The sequence below is a fragment of the Poecile atricapillus genome, chromosome 4 (assembly GCF_030490865.1).
Source record: "Poecile atricapillus isolate bPoeAtr1 chromosome 4, bPoeAtr1.hap1, whole genome shotgun sequence".
Lineage (NCBI taxonomy): Eukaryota > Metazoa > Chordata > Aves > Passeriformes > Paridae > Poecile > Poecile atricapillus.
The window spans coordinates 14,865,250-14,878,518 of record NC_081252.1 but is presented as its reverse complement, the minus strand read 5'-3'; the positions used below and the strand labels follow the sequence as shown (position 1 = coordinate 14,878,518).

The following is a 13,269-nucleotide window of genomic DNA, read 5'->3' as shown; positions in this document are numbered from 1 at the left end:
ACACTGATGTCTCCCCAGATTTCTCTGATCGGCAGATCCCTCTCAGTTGACAGCTACCAGAGCTCATAAAGTAATGAAAATATTTCTTATTTCCATTAGCTGTGTCTCTTCAAGGAGGACTCCAAGCCAGCACAAGCTACTTGCTATACAACATAATTCTGACTTTTATTTATAGGTTATTGGACTATACATTTCCAGACTTAAATGCTAAAAGCCCAGTAAATGCCTAAGATTTTACCTGCACAGAAGTTCAAAGACCTGGTTATCTGCCACGACAGTAATTTGGTCACTCTGCATGTGTTCAGCATCCCCTGTTATTGTACATGGTGATAACCTTTGTACTGCACTGGAGGGGGCTGAGTTATAATTGCCATGAGAACTGTAATTTAACATTTCCTGTCTTTTTCAGCACACAATAGCTCATCCTTATATTATGTTATTTAAGAGAAGAAGTAGCAAAGCAAGGCCACAATGAAATAATGGTGTTTTCACACCTACAGAATATAAAATAGTGTCTTTAGCTGTATGCAGATTGAAGACGGATTTTGTTACACTATTTATTGCACCTCTGAGCTGTAGTCCCAGTTTAGGAGTCTCATTGTTCTGGGTTCTCTGCAGATGCAGGATGTAAATATGTTTCCTTCCCCACAAATACTTCTAACCTAAGAGTAAGATAAGATTATAATGCAGGGAGAAAAACACTCCAGGGAGTACATGGAAACAGAAGACTTCTGGACATCATGGAGAGAGAAACTTCCACAAATATAACTATGTCGCTCTATTAGGAATGGCGAGAAGAACGACACAGACTCTCTCAGGAGTCACCCAGGAGAATTTCTCTTAGTTTATTGCTTCAGGTCTCTTTTATAGACCGATACATGGAAAGTACAGAAAAGAAACTCTTATTGGTTAGCAAACTACTACATCACCATCATTGGTCAGTGGGGCACACCACCCCTCGACCTTCTCTTGCCAGAAAACACGGAACAGACAAACAGCACCTGCAAGGCTGTTTTCTGTCTCTGAAGATTGTTTTAAATCCTCCCCATGAATTCTCGGGCCACTTTCTCAGGCAAGACTGAGAAACTATGCGGCCTGTAATTTCTACAGGCACTCTGAAACAGAGTTAGCATCCATAACTCACCCTTTTTGTTTAAAAATTAAAAAACCACAGTTTGTAATGTCCTGCTGGGCCTTTGCAGGAAAGAGAACAAACACAGCACAAGAGGTTTCTTTTACCAGAATTTGGAATGGATACTGATTTAGAATTTTGGCTTATGTTTTTGATGTTTAAGGATTGTTTTCTTTGCCAGGATTTGATGGTTGACTCTAATACAACTAGTTCAGTGAACTAACACACACAGCAAATAAAACATTGTTAGTCTGCTCAAACTGACAGTCTAACTTGTCAACAGGGAAATTTAAAAGAACACCAAAGTGACAAAATCACTTTAAGAACACTCATATCTAGATCCAGTGTACTCAATTCTACTATGCAAAATCTAGAAACTTTTTACAGATCAATCAACAATGCAATTTAATTCATAATGCTTTGATCCCCTTTTTTTTTTTTTTTTTTTTTTTTTGTATGGTGAGAAACTTCTTGATTCTCTGCAATCAGTGAAGTAAACAGGGAAGCTGTTTGCAGTGCAGAGATGGTTGCTTCATTAGGATCAGGCTGCTGTTGTTGTTCGTCGGGTTTTGTAGCTGTGTTGCTGATTGGTTTGAAGTTTGCATGTTCTGTGTAAAGTTGGTTTTGTTGTAAAGTTGTTGGTGTTGCTGTTTGCCGAAGTTCTTGCTTGGCTGTTGCTGTTTCTAGCGGTGGTTGCCGTGGCAACAAGGTTGCAATGGCCAGCACGGGCAGCAGCTTTGTTTGTGGAGTTGTTTGCTCCCCCGCGCGGGGCTGGGCACGGAGGGAAGAGCTCCTGCCCGCTTCTGCCGTGGTGGGCGGTGTCGTTGTCATCACGGGGTGGTGCAGGGGCGGTGCAGAGGCCGGAGAGGACACCCCCGATGAGGGAAGCAGCAATGGGTGTCCCGGCGAGGTTCGCGCATGCGCAGGCCCTGCGGTTGGACGCGGGGGGGCTGCTTCCCCCGCCACGCCGGCAGGCTGCAGGGTAGGCATCCGCGCTGTCTTATGCGGCACAGAAGAAAGGAGCACAGAGGGCACAGGGGACCCGAAGGACACTATTGACAGTGAAAGGCGCCCCGTGGCTGCTTGCAGCGCCGGAGAAGGCGCGGGCGGGGACGCGCCATCTCCGCTCCTCTGCCGCCTCTCCATTGGCAAAGTCCGTGCACCCAACTCCGCGGGTGACGGGCGCCCAAACTCTCCTGGAGAGGGAGATCTCTGGCACACAGACTGCTTCCGCCCACAGCTAAAGTCCTCCAAGGGTCCGGATAGAGCCAAGGGAGCGCCACACTGCTCGTCTACGGTCTCATCCCCCAGTCTCTCATGGTGTACAAAGGAGGTACCCCTGGCATCCGAATCTTCCATCCCGGCATCACTGTCCCCAGACTGGCACTGCTCCAGCGCTTTAAAGAGCACGCCCCAGGTGGCTGCTAAGCTGCACACGCCAGTGTTTCCTGCAGCTAGCTCAGACCGTAAGCGGTCTCCCACTGACAGCCAAATCTCGAGGTTAAATGCATTATCCACAGTCACAGTAAAACCTTGCGCTTTTACCCACTGGAACAAAGCGCACATAGCATCTTCATAAATACTGAGTCCCATGCGCGGCAAGGCGTTCTGCCACCCAGAGAAGACAAGCTGTTCATTAGCTGAATTGCAGTTCCCCATTGTGGGAACTGTCTATCTTGACAGCTCGCGAATGCAGTAGTGCAGACGCAGTGGCTTAGACCTGGGACTTGAAGCTCTGCTTCGTCAAGATAAGCCGTTCCAAGCCCGCTCACTGGCAGGGCTCCACTACCCCATTGGTTTAAAAACCCAGCCCCCTCCAGGGGAGCCCGGGAGACTCTCACTTACCCCTCTTGTTGGGGGAAGCAGCTCGTTCGTTGTTCGCTGGCTGCACTGACCCTCAGAGGTTCAGCAGATGCACATCACGTCGGGGTCACCAGATGTCGCTCTATTAGGAACGGCGAGAAGAGCGACACAGACTCTCTAAGGAGTCAACCAGGAGAATTTCTCTTAGTTTATTGCTTCAGGTCTTTTTTATAGACCGATACGTGGAAAGTACAGAAAAGAAACTCTTATTGGTTAGCAAACTACTACATCACCATCATTGGTCAGTGGGGCACACCACCCCTCGACCTTCTCTTGCCAGAAAACAAGGAACAGACAAACAGCACGTGCAAGGCTGTTTTCTGTCTCTGAAGATTGTTTTAAATCCTCCCCATGAATTCTCAGGCCACTTTCTCAGGCAAGACTGAGAAACTATGCGGCCTGTAATTTCTACAGGCACTCTGAAACAGAGTTAGCATCCATATAACTATACTTGGTTATAGGATAGTATAGGGGCACAGTTCAAGGTCAGATTTGTGTGATTTGGAGACTCTTCTCCCAAGAATGAGATCCAGCAGGGAGGAAAGTGAAGGCACTTCTTAGCTAAAATATAACATGTGGAAAAGAGTGGGTTATGATCAGGTGACAGAGTCTCAGCAGTGCAAGATGATGTGTGAGGTGGCATATGCTGCAGCTGAATTTGAGAGCAAGTGAGGATGTGGAAATCCAGAATAAAGGGAATCCAAGTGACAAGGAGAGAGATGGCATGGGCAGGATGACAGGCAAAAAAAATGAACAGGACAGCAGAACTTGGGCAGTCTACAAGCAAGGTACGATTGCAAGTGTCAGGGTGTGAAACAGTGGGAGCCTGGCTATGGGACTGCACAGAGTGTGGGGGCACAGATAACAATCAGGCCATGGACTGAGTGACAGCCAGTCGTGTTGCCCACGTAACACCAGCCATCGTGTTACCCACAGGGACTGAAGGAACAGGAAGGAGAGCAGGCCTAGGGAGTAAGATGAGAGCCTGCTTTGAGCTTGAGCTGACAGATATCCACAAAATAATCCCCAAGGCAGGGCATGATTTTAGTCAGAACAGACAGGAAGTGGCCAGGGACAGGAGAGGCAGGTCGGTGAGTCACTGGTTCAGAGAAGGTTCTTCAATGTGTACAGGGGGAGAACTCACTCTGAGACACAGGGAAGAAGGAAAGGAGACAAGAGAGGAGGACACAGAGCCACAGAACAGCAGCAGGTGGGAGGGTGAGCAGTGACAAACTAGTCTGAGCAAGCAAAGGAAGGTGTTGGAGTCAATTAGGAGCACTGGGAAAAGAGGACCAGATTTCCAGAAGGAGCCGACAGGCTATGCAGAGAGCCTGGCATAGTGCAGACCTGCAGCCAGACAAAGAAAATTAGAAACCCTGTGATTCTGGTTCTGTGACAGGAGAGATGTGAAAGCCTGTTTGAACAAGAGTGTGTTTGAGATTGAGCCTAAATTCAGTCTAAATCATATAAATCATCATCAGACTCAATAATCTCAGAACTGGCAGTGAGAAGAGATAGAGAATAAGAGCTGGAGAGTCACTAGGAGTCAAGGTCTGTTTGGAATTTATTTTTTTTTTTAAGCATTAAGATAAACATGGTTGTGCAGCAATGGGAAAGAGCGAAAGGAAAGTGAGATATAAAAAAAGAAGAAGGCAGATGGGGGCAAGAGAGACGAGAAGAGAGGACCCAGTGAGGTTGCCAGGACAAAAATAAGGGCTGGGGACCACTGATGAGGCCACCTCCTCTGTGGCCACGAGCAGAGAGCTGGGCAGGATGGGAAGTGGGGGTAGAAGGAGATCATGTCTTGCTTTAAGTCTCTCACGGGAGAGATCAACATCAATCCTGTGCAAAGACCTGAGTCTGGTGAAGACAGGGCTTCAGAAGTGAGTCCAAGGCTGCAAAAGGCAGCTAGGGTTGCGCTGGGAGGACTAGTTAAGTTGGCAAAGATAAGTAGGCATTAGAAAGGTGGCAGTATAGAAAGGAGGCAAAAAAAACATTTATGTTGTGGAAGAAGGAAAAAAAAAAGAGAAAATTTAAAGCTGAAGAGGTATCAAGGCCATCTAGAAAGCCTCAGAAAGAATTAATAAGGGCTCAATCAGCAAAGCAAGTTATGCCTTAGAGACCTAGAAGTCTAGGGATAAAGTCAGTTCTTCTAAAACTTGAGCTGAGTTAGGCTTTGAAAAGGAAATTAATTCAATTGTGAGGTTTTCCTTAGTTGTATTAATGGAGGGAGCCATACAGTATTGGACATGTCAAGGTTAAAGGCCTTAAAAACAAGCTAGGTATAGCCCAAATCAGAATGCCTTATCTCAGTTTTCAGTAGGACTAAGATGACTGTGTCAAAGCAAAAGCCAGGTGGCTAATGGAAACACAAAGACCACATCCGAGAGGGAAGAAAAATCAAGAGTTTCAAATGCTCAAACTAGGTGGTCTGGGTGGCTTGGATTCAAGGATGTTAAAAGAACTAGCTAATGAAATCCTACACCTGGTTGTGCCGTCCCAACCAGCTTGGTTTATCAGCATTTAGTTATGTGAAACCACGGAAAAGATTCTGTTGCTTTGCCAGGCAGCTGGACCACTTCCCCTGAGCCTGCCGGCTACCCTATGGAAATGTGTGGTTCTTGATTTGAGACAGAAGTCCTACCTCCAGAGGGGCTGCACAGATAAGCACATGCAAACAAGGCAAGTGAGTTATTCCAGCTCTTTGAAGTTACTGTCAGGCAGAGGAAGATCATGAAATTTATGCATGAATGGGTACAGAAGAACATTCTTCTTAAGCACCAATGCTTTTATCAGTCCCACTCATAATCTGCTGAAACCCACCAGGGATCTGAGTGATCCAAAGTACACTCACCCTCTGTGTCCTGTAAGGGCAAAGAGCAGAAGGAAGTCCTCTCTTCACCCAGTCCTGCTGGTGTGTGATCTCCCTCTCCTGAGGGCACAGTGTGGATGAGGGAAAAGAGAGCAGTGTGAAAGAAGCAGTTGAGAGCTCCAGAGTGCTCCCAAGCTGTGCCAGAAAATACCCAGGAAGACAGTGCAGCTTTACTGCAAGCACCAGGGACATGGTGGACACACTCCCTGACCCCTCCCTGCATTCCTACCAGGCCAGAGACCAGTCACAGGGTCAGGAACAGTGCAGGAGAGGTCCCTGCAGCCGTGCAGGAAGAGGACTACTTTGTGAGAGCCTTTGCCGTACGTTTTTCTGTGGATATTTTTTTTGCCTTGGCAGAATCAACACCATGGGGGTGATTGCAGCTTCTTCCCAGTTTCTGAGGTAAGGTGCCCTCTGCATATGGGAAGGAGAGCATATGGCCCACTGTGTTTATTTCTCAGCCAGGATTCTTTCAGGCTTGGCAAATTACACACTGCTTGCTGAGGAGCAACACAAGTGCCAAGTTGGAATTTCTAAAAATGAAAGATTTAATTTATCACAGCACAGAGAAAAGGATCTGAAAAACACCTTTAAGTGTGAAAAAATACCTTTTGTTTATGCTCAAACAAAACAGCTGAGAGGAAGTTTAACAAAATTCCAGCTAGAGTAAAAAAAATAAATCTCTGCAGTCATCCACAGGAGACTTCAGGCAGCTTCTGCTAGGCGTTAGCTAGAGCGAGGCTCTTCAAAATACCTCAACAACCAGCTCCATGGGGTCCAAGGTGATAATTTGGTACAGGCTCAGGCCATTAGAAGGAAAGGGGCTGCCTGATAATGGAGAATGTTAACTTCTAGAGAGCTGCATTAGAGCATCTTTTTCTTACACTTTTGCTTTTTCCAAGCCCCACATTTTTTCCCTGTGTGTGCTTAGAAGCTTTTCTTTCTCTTACAGCATTTATTTTTATTGTGTCATTTTCCCACTCTTCCCCCTTTTCATTGGCCCTGTGTGAGTGTTTGTTTAAACCATTTGCCTGCTTTCATCTTCCATTTTTCTTTTCTCCCTCTTTCCAGGGGCTCTCTATTCATGATTATCCTTACGCTTCACATTAGCTTTCCTCCCTCTGCTCCAGGATGGGGTTGAAGGGGGCATTGATTAAAGCTAAAACCTGCAGCAGGAGAATTTCTATCAGGCACAAGCTTCAGGGTCCAATGGCTTCCATGAGCTTAGCTCTCACTTAATTTTACTTCAGGACCAGTTTCCAAAGTCCCAGGAAATCTACCAAGACATAGCTGAGCTGGCACTGAAATGGCAAGTCCCAGCCCCTCTTGATGGGCTGTTTTGTATCCTTGGAAGCCCTCAGCAGTGGGAGAAGGCAGCAGGGATGTGGCATGAAAAAGCTTTGGTGTGGGCCAGGTTTTCAACTCCCTTCTCCTGCCTTTTGCTCCCTGAAGGTTTCCTCTTGCTTTCTGAGTGGTAGGGCACACTCTGGAATGCCATGATAGCACAGCTTCATGCAGCAGTCTTTGAGGGGAGTAATTACAACCTTCACAATATGCCTAAAATATAAGGCTGGGCACTTCAGTGTTTCTTCAAATCCTTGCTCTCCTTCTCTCCCTGCCACCAGGCTTGCCTGGGGACCAGTGCTTATTTCTCCTTTATTGTGGTTTTTTTTTAAGATACAGATTTAAAGAGGGTATTTTGGGTTGAATTTGAGCTGATCCACTTTTTATTTCTTTCTCCTAAAAATAATAAGACCAATTAAAATTGCAATTACAAGGAAAATAGTTATTTTAGATAAATGAATACTTCTCAGTGCACAAACCCAACCATTATATCCTTACACTCCATACCATAGTCTTATGGTATGCTGGTGAAACTGGGGACAAACAAAACTGAAAGCAGGAGTGATTTCCCCTGCAAAGGTTTCTTTCTTGAGGGAAGGGAGAAATCACCACAGCTATTATTTTGTAAAAGAGGAAATGAGCCTGGTTTTTTAGGCTGGTTGAAGTTCAGTGGCTTTCTGTTGAAATGCTACATTCCTGAATCCCATCATTCCTGAATTACAGGAGTTGTGCTCAGGATTTGTGGAGTTAAACCCCTGGGCTGGAGCAGAGTGAGTGTGGGGAGAGGTGCCAAAAAAGCCCTTCCTCCTGCTTTGAGAAGGACTTCTGCTGGCCTTTAGCTCTTAAACAGTACCAGAAAAACAGTTGCCCCTTTTAGAGCCCTTTATTACCTACTTCATCACCAGAAATTAAGACATTGGAAAATTCCTAGCAGAAAACAAAAACACACCAAAGTCTGACAGATCCCGTTTGTTCTGTGGGCAGGATAAACTATATGGAAAACACAGGGAGAAGAGATGCAGGTGAAGAGAGGTGAAAGGAAAACAAATGGGCTGCAGGCAGAGGTCTGGTGTCAAACATCAGAGTAATCTTGTTTGCTCAGATACTGTATGAAAGACCATGGCAACCGGGGGCCTGGGGGAGAGGAGAGGTTTGCAGCCCTTTCCTGAGGCTGAATGACAGAGGAAATAGGTAAAGCAATCTGCTCTGCTGAGCCTGCTGCTGGAGCTGGAGTTGAGAACCAGCATATTCCATCCCTTCATCCTACACTGTTTTTTTCTGAGGCAAAAAACATCCCCAGAAGTCTGACATGAGTGGATTTGTAATTCCCTTAGTCTGTCAGATGGTACCATTCTGAGAAAGGTAGCTTTGCTGTGGGCAGTCTGATTTAGAGAGATGATTATGATCCCTGTGATACACAGGAAGTCACAACATTACAAGGAATTCAGTAGAAATATTTCTGAGGGAGTATAGGGGCTTTCAGGCTGCTCTGAAAACACTGAGTAGAGATGATGTTTTACTGTGATCTAGTGTATAGAAATGGAGCAATATTTTTGATCCCAGTAATAGGATGGAGATGCCCTTCCTTAACACATAGGCACACACACACACAGAGACATGTAGGCAGTGCCTGTGTCCCCAGCACAGGGGACAGGGCTCTGCAGAGATGAGGGCAGACAATGCTCTTCTACCTTGTACATCACACCCATTCCATTCCACTAGTGTTTATCCAGAAAGGCATTCATCCTTGAAGACATCAAATTGTGGAGATCTGCCATTTCTCTGATGATTCTGATGGGTAATGGAATCAGAGGGTAAAAATGTGATTCTTCTTTCTGATTTGAATCTATCTTCAGCTTCCATCCTTGTATCTGGTTTTGCCTTCTTCACTGGATAAAAGAGGTCTTTAAAGAATTTATTCCCTCATTAAGGTATTTTTATCCACTATGGTCAAAGCATCTCTCTGTTCTTTTTGTGGTAAGCTAAATGGATTGAGCTCTTTAAGTCACTCACTGACAGGCTCATTTATTTATTTATTTATTTATTATTTCTGTCTCAAATAATTTTTTGTCTACTTTTTCTGCTCTGACTGTAAAATGTAGATGTCTGATTGTATACATTTTTCTAGTGTCATTCTTCTGATGCAGTGTGCAGGAGAAGATACCTCCTGGCTTTTATTTGTTTTTGATATTCTATATCCATTTGCTCACATGACACAGAAAGGCACAGAAAGGAAATTACGCCTGTTTGTCCATTTTACACATTCACACCCTGCTTTCCAGTCGGTGTTTCTCTCAGCTTTTTGCGCAACACTTTTTTGCGCAACACTTTGCTCACAGATGCGGAATACCCACCCTCTGTTGACTTCTGCTAGTAGTTACCTGGAACAGCCCCCTTTCCCCTGAGGTGACACTTCATGCCCCTGGCCTTCAATAGGAGCAGAGCTAGCTCCTCCACATTTATCATGCTGCTCACAGAGGGATGTTGGGTAGGCTTGGGTGTCCCTGCCTGGTTCTTGGGGCTTCAGCTGGTGCTCATTCTGCTTGTTCTGAAAGGAAATTGTGTGATTGCTCTTAGCTGCAGTTGGGTGATTGAATGACATGCAGAAGGAATAAATTACTGCATGATAAAGAAGAGGCACATAAGATTTGAGACATAGAAGAAAACCTCATTTCCACTCCCCTTTGTTATCCTTTTACTGTGCATAACTGTACACATCACACATGTTACTCTGAGCTCCTGTGGAATATTCCATCATTCCAGTAGAGCCCTGGAAGTACACTGGGAGGACACAGGATTTGTCTTCCTGTTGCTTATCTAAGGATTGGATTATCCATAGGGGATAACTCCCATGGAGGCATTAAGTAAGCAGTCAGATCCCTGCACAAGTTCGTCTTACCCAGTGCCCTGCAGCTCTACAAACCTGTCCAGGTATGTTATGCTGACCATTTAGAAACAGTGGCTGCTTTTTGGCTCTGTGAACAGGTATTCAATACCTGCTTTTGCTTGCAGGGGCCAAGTTCTTAATTCTGTCCTGGGCTGCTTTAAAAGTAGACAGCTGAGTCTGCAGGGGCAGGAGGGCTCCCTGGAGGCTGAGGCAGGACCAGCCTGGGTTTGAACTCACTCTGTGTCACAGCTGAGAGGCCTTGGCACCATCCTCCCTTTATGCAACCAGCTCTTGGCTTCAACTGTCCTTTGGTGAAGACCCTGCAGCAGAGCTGCAACACCATTGTTCCCAACAGGAACACCTGTGACCCTGCTCGAGACACTGTTAGCAGGAGAGAGCTGTTTGCAGCCTGAGAGCAGCACAGTGGCTTTGAATGGTCTTAAAAAGAGCCAGGGTGAAAAATTAGAAATCCCACTGTACCGTTTTCCCAGATACCACAACCTGAGAATGCAATCAGTTTTCCCTTCCAGGGCATCTTGTCACTCTCTTCAGAGACTACCTGCCCACAGGGCACCCCTATACACACATGCCCACATGTACAGATGAGCACAGAGCCCTGGGGGAAAGAGCTGGGCAGTCCCCTTTCTGCTGCAGATCCCTGGGAGATACAGGGTGAGCCAAGCTGTGAGCTTGGGCCACTGGGGAGACCAGCATGAATGATATGCAGCTGCAAGGGTGATATGCAGCTACAGGCTGGATGCTGATGGGGATGTCTGGAGAGTGAAGCAAGAGGCAGCAGTTACAGTTGGTGGAGAAAGGAAAATACAGAGGCTGGGCAGAGGGTGTTGGAAGGAGAAAGGGATAGCCGGGAATGAGGAGGAACAGGAAGTCTAGGGGCAGGAAAGTTCATGGTGCAGTAGGAGGATTAGGGAGCAGTCAGACAGGGCAGGAGCAAAGAGGGTTGTCAGTGAAGTTTGGATTAGTTTGGGTTTTAAGCTCTGTAAGTGTGGAAGTGCTGCACTTAGCTTGAGTTGCTTGACTTGGTGTTCTGCTCCTGTGGTGAGACCACATCTGGGTCTGGAGCTGCCATTGTTTCTAAGAGGCAGCCTCATAGAGTCATGTTGCTTCCTTCATCCCCAATTCCCTGCCACATAGCCCATTGCCAGGTGTCATTTCCACACACTCCCCTCAGAGGATAACAGCAGCAGTGCCAGGTTGCAGAGCTAAAGCTATGGGAAAGACCTCTGCTCCCAGGTGCTAGGGAGCATTTTACTTCCTGCAGAGACCTTTTGCCTGGGCTGTGCTCTTATTTTCAGGACACACAACCCAGGGCTGTCCTTGTCCCAGTGATCTCAGAAGAGCCTTTCATCATCAGTTGGGAAGAACTTTAGCCAAGGAAAAAAAGGAAAGGAGAAGAAATGCTCTGGGCAGGAGGGTGGTCTAGATGAAGAAGGCCTGACTTTAACAGAAAAAGGAAGTTTTCATGATGTACCTCAAAATGACTAAACTGACAACACTGGAAGTGACATCTGTGCACTGATCTTTATACTTCCTTCAGTTGCTGCACAGTGCATCAGGCTCACATCAGCTATCCTTTCAAAACTTTCATCCTTTTAAACTCCAGAATTAATTTATAACATAATCCATCAGAGAATGGAGTGCTTTCTGCATGCAGTGAGCATGTCCCTCAGCTACACCCATATGTGCATTAAGAGCCAGGACAGGAGTTCTATAGGAAGGTTTTTTTTTTAAGCAATTCAGTGAGTACTTGCAGCCCCAAAGGCAGCTGTGCACTGAAGCTCGCAGAGGAAGCTCCAAGGGGTGTCACTTCACAGCATGCCCTTTGGCTCCTGAGGTTTTTCTCCTTTTTCTTTGCCTTGTAGTGGCTGCAGCAAAGGCTCCATTATTTGGCAGCATGGCCCTGCTTTTGTCTATAAATGGAAGCAGTTGGCCCATATCCCAGTATAACAGAGGATAGTTCTGTGCATCAGTTATGCAATTGATGACTTCATCAGAAGCCAGGGGAGGGCCAGGAGGTGGTAGGAAAAAGCCTTTGCCATCAGCTCTGCTGAAGGCAGGCAATAAATATGTGTGTCCCCCTCAAAGCAAAGAAAGCAGGAGCTCAGTAACAGGGGTGGGTGAAGGCTTTGGTGCAGGAGCAGCAGAGGGATCCTTAGCAATTCCTTGACCCCACCTTGGGGGAGACCCAGCCACTGCTGCGGCCCTGGCCCTTAGGATGCTGCAGGGATTGTGCTTGATCAGGTTGTAAAGTGCAAAGTGCAGTGGGTGATGGGACTGGGGGAGAAGTGGAAAGAGGAACAGGGAGGGAACTTTCAAACCAAGATAGATATTCAGAGTGGAAAGAACCTAAATATTGGAGAGATGCCTTTCAGCAGAGAACCCTTCAGGGAGTATCTGTGCAAAGTAGAGATGTGGACAAATTGTTATTTCCTCAGGAGGGTCCTTGAAAACCTGACCTTCATGCAGAAAGGCTGGTCCTCATTTCCCAAGGTACACTCCAGCACTGAACTTAACCCTTTCCCTGACTGGGTTGGGGTGGGCGCTGCAAGATCATCTTTCTGCATGCCCAGATCACACAGTGACTGACATAACTCAAACGCCCAGTGAGGCAGATGGACTTGAACCTCACCCTATCAGGTTTTGCACAAAGGATGATAAAGTGATACAGGTCCTTTCCATCAAGTTGGCGGTTTTGAATAAGTACCTGTCGTCTCTATTCATCAGGTACAGAGGTTCTACGGACTCTTAACATCCGAGACAGGGACCGGGCACGCAGTCGCTGGTTTTCCAATACGGCATCAAGGGCGGCGTGGTGCCGGGCCGGGGCCCTAGGGAGCGCTGGCGACGTCGTGAGTCCCGTTTGCCCTGGCCGCGGGACAGCCTCAGGCTGGGCTGGGGCGCTTTGGAAGATCGACTCCCGGGAACGCTCCCTGGAGGCCCCGGGAATGCTCCCTGGAGGCCCCGGGACGTCGCTGGCTCCGCTTGGGCGGGGCGGCGGGTGAGCAGCGCCACCTGCCGGCAGCGGCAGAGCCAGGAGGGCTCCGCTGATCCCGATCCTCATCGCGTCCCGCCGCCGGGACGCGAGTTGGGATTTCCCTCCCGACCTTTCGTCGGTGCTTTTCCCAGCACTAACATGCAGCAAAATGGATT

General features: G+C 47.0%; 1 protein-coding gene across 1 annotated transcript in view; it reads left to right on the top strand.

Annotated features, from left to right (window-relative positions):
* MAML3 (mastermind like transcriptional coactivator 3) overlaps positions 1-13,269 on the top strand; it is a 288,199-nt gene that overhangs the window by 265,719 nt on the left and 9,211 nt on the right. The gene's annotated exons all lie outside the window — the stretch shown is intronic.